Source organism: Lichenostomus cassidix, chromosome 3 (assembly GCF_008360975.1).
Source record: "Lichenostomus cassidix isolate B80296 chromosome 3, HeHo_3.0, whole genome shotgun sequence".
Classification (NCBI taxonomy): domain Eukaryota; kingdom Metazoa; phylum Chordata; class Aves; order Passeriformes; family Meliphagidae; genus Lichenostomus; species Lichenostomus cassidix.
Genome location: NC_139483.1, coordinates 73,866,879 through 73,870,711, shown reverse-complemented (window position 1 = coordinate 73,870,711; position 3,833 = coordinate 73,866,879).

Sequence of the window (3,833 nt, the reverse complement as noted above, 5' to 3'; positions counted from 1 at the left end):
CTGCACAAGAATAATAGTCATCTAACAATACCTTTTTTTTTCCTAAAGTAGGAGAAAACAGATATTATCAGAAGCATTGTTTTATCATCATATACTATAATTATACCATCTGAGTTGTTGAGAGGATGACATGAAAATAGTTCCCTTAGACCAGCAAGAAATGAGGGACCCTGAGGTCCTCAGGGAATGCTGCAAATTTCATGTGCTGATCATATGAGGAAAAGGTTGCCCCAGAATCACTTCCTCTAGAACTGGAGCAACTATTTGAGGTGACTGAATAACTTGCCTCTTTCTTACTTTTCTGGTTCATGCTCTGCTCCTATAATTCACAGGGTTTATGACATCTGTCCTTCTTGCACTTGGTATTCCTATCTCACTGCCCCATGCCAACTCCCACGTTTGCTGCCTCCTGCTAACTTCAGGGTTAACCTGCACTTAAGATTTTCTATGTTTTCTAATAGCTAAGATTTATTCAGTGAGAAGCAAAAGGGAGGGACTGCTGGAGTGAAAGAGTAAATTTTTGAGAAAAACTCAATATCTTTCCTTTTCTTTGGTGGAAAAGGGGCATTCAGCAATGTGTGAACTGAGAGTGGTGTACAGGGAGGGTAACCTCAGCGCTGAGCTGCAGCATGGCATCCACATATTTAGCCACAAAACTAAGTCCTGTGGGTCCAATATCTAAAGTAAGAGGTTGTGCTCTAACACTTTGCTGACTGACAAATCCAAGTTGCAAGTGCTCAACAGAAAATTACCCTGAACTACAACTATCTTAAAACCAAAGTGTTGTTTGCTGGTTTTAAATTTCTGAATGGATATTAACCTGCCAGTAAGGCAAAGTTCTGAATGTGAGTCCTTCCCACATCTTCAGATGGCATTTAATGTGTGAACAAGATTTGCTCCCAAGATAGCAAGTCAGATAAATACATTACAGACAAGAAATTGCGCAGTGAAATTCAGAAAGTCTGTCAGAGTAGGGGTGGTGAGGATCTAAGGAAGAATATTAAAGGGAGTAGGATAAAGTTGAGACATAAACTGTCAGAAAAGTGAAAAAGCAGCAAATACAGCAAGAAGTACTGCTACACTCTAGCTGGTGTTCCTTTTGTGAAAATAACATTGCTTGGGCAAGTTACTGGGTGCATGTATCGAAGAGTTAGCTGGGTTCAGCCAAGGCTTGTGCCATGGAGAGTAAAGAAAAACATGACAAAAATTGGGAAAACCTCCTTAGAAGTTTGCGGTTGACAGAGTTGAGTGAGAACATGATTTTATGTGACTACTTCCATTGCCTTTTATGCCTTCTTTGCTCAGATTGCTAAATGGATGACTCACTGTGGATTGCTTGTTACTGTCAGAACTATTGCACAAAAACAGGAGCAGTTGTCTGAAATGGGCAACCTTTATTGCAGTTTCAACTACATTTCTTCTTTTCTAGCACAGGTTATGAATGGCTTGGTTGTTGGGTACTGTTTTCAGTGTCCTCAGCACATTTATCTCTTTTCCATACTGTGAGAAGACATTCACTGATTGTATGTGGGGTAACCAGATTCGATTTTCTCATAGGACTCTTAAATGAATGAGTTTTTGAGATGTAAGTATAGAGTAGCTTTATGCACCCATAGATACTTACTCACATAGACTTTTTCTGTAGATGTAGAGGCATTTAATTCTTTGCATCCCTTGCAGCCCTTTATTCACCTGTTAATGATAGCCAAGTGCTTCCTTTCACTCTCTTTATTTTAAATGTGTTTAAATAATTTTGATGAGTTTACAAGCTCTGCAGATTTTGTTACTGAGTTCAGATGAAGCTTAGTCTGGAGCTGTAGCTCATTTTGTAACCTCCCATTCTCACAGAGGAGAGAACTGCATACTGCAGCTTATCTTGTCCCATATGATGTCCACTGCACATGCTCAGAGCAGCTGTGGCTTTGTGTCAATACATACCAGTGTTAAAGGAACACTCATGAGGCAGTGGACTTTTATACAAACAATAAATTGGTTAGCTGTTGGAAGCATTGGGCTAATTGCTGATCGGTGGAGGAGGAATAAAATGATTGTGTACCCTGGAAGCACCAAATGCAGTGCATGTGCCCAGGGCATGCAGGGCAACAGCCAGACTTTGGCAGCATCACACAACCCACACGAATTCAGCAACTCCAGAGCTGCCAGGACATGCCAGTTCTTTGCTGGTCCAAGGGTGCAAGAGGAGAAAGGTCTGAGACCCTGAAAAAAAGGTATCTAGGAGCTAGGTGCTGTTATTTCCTCTTCCAGAACAATTCCTGCAGGCACCCTCAGGCAAAATGGCTCCAAAGCTGACTTAGGACAGGAAGGTACAGAACAGGAATAGAAACCACTGCAAACTGAAAGGCAGCTGTGATGGAGAAAAAATGCTCCAACATCCTTCCTAGGGTGATTGCAATAACATTTTCATTTATTAATTCATTTCTTATGGCAATCAATAAATGTCTCAGGCTATAGTCTGTACAAATCTCAGCAATCTATTTAGCACTTAACATAGATATATTGTATTAAATTGCCCCAGTTAAGTGGAATGCCAGCAATATTTATTTAAAAATTATCCCATGCCTTGAGGATTTTATGTAATGTTTTCGTAATACTCCATTAATTTAATATATTTTTGCCCCATAATTTACAATATTTTGGCTAAATGATTTATATTCCTTTTTTCTATTAATTTATATAATAATAATTTGCAAGAACATAGGTAGTTTATAAGTTCACCCAAGTAAGCAAAAGTATCCATGGTATAAATTACAGGAGCTATTTAGAAGTTAAGACAACACTTGGACTATTAAAAATCTTTGGGAAGCTTAGTTAATATAATTCCACAGGCAAAACATACTGATTTTTTCTAAAAAAAAATGTTTCAAGAGATGTCTTAGTATTTTTCATTTAATAGAATGCAGAAAAGGAAATAAATTTAGTTTAGCAGAACCTTTCAAAATAGCGTGTCATTGCACATGATTAAAACTTGAAAATTAGCAAAGAGGCAAATAAACATTCAAAACAAAAGTATAATCTATTACAGAAATAAACTACATTTATTTCTGTTTAAATGCATCATCATCAATATTTAAATGAATTGTCCACTACAGTCAAAACCAAAAGGTTCTACAGATAGTGTTGCACACCTATACCAGCTTTTCCTGAAGTAATGTTTGGATATGGAGGGAGAGCTGAGTGAGAGGGGATTAGAGAATGGGTGATGTTTTGTCGCTGTTGAGCCGCTAGCAGAGAGAAGAATCCAGTTCTCAGTGGCAAGAAGGAAAAAAGAGGCTTTATTGTTTTGATTTCATCATATATATAGAGTTTTCAAAGGTCACCCAGATTGGTCAGTCAGAAACCTCCCCCTAGGCCTGATTGGCCAGGCCTGCACCGTCCAGATCTTGGGACACTGTTTTTAATAACATCCAAACTTTATCTTTATTTATAAAACACAAAAGGAATTCTCATGGGAAAGACCTGTGCTAGCCACAATGTTTCACTGTAATGCTGCCTTTGTATAATGCATGTACTCAGTGCATACTATCTCATACCTGTGAAATACTGAAATTCCTCATTACTTGGCTGTAACCTTTGTTCCCAATACTGAGGTATTTCCTGATCTTTAATCTCCTTTCATCAAGAATACTCAAAATATTTGGGAAAGGGAGAAACACGTAATAGTAAATAACACACAACACATAAAAGTATATGGTGTATATGTATATGTATATGTTGGATATGTATATGTGTATGTATATGTATATGTATATGTATATGTATATGTGTATGTATATGTATATGTATATGTTTGGTACCCATTCTTCAATTTTTTT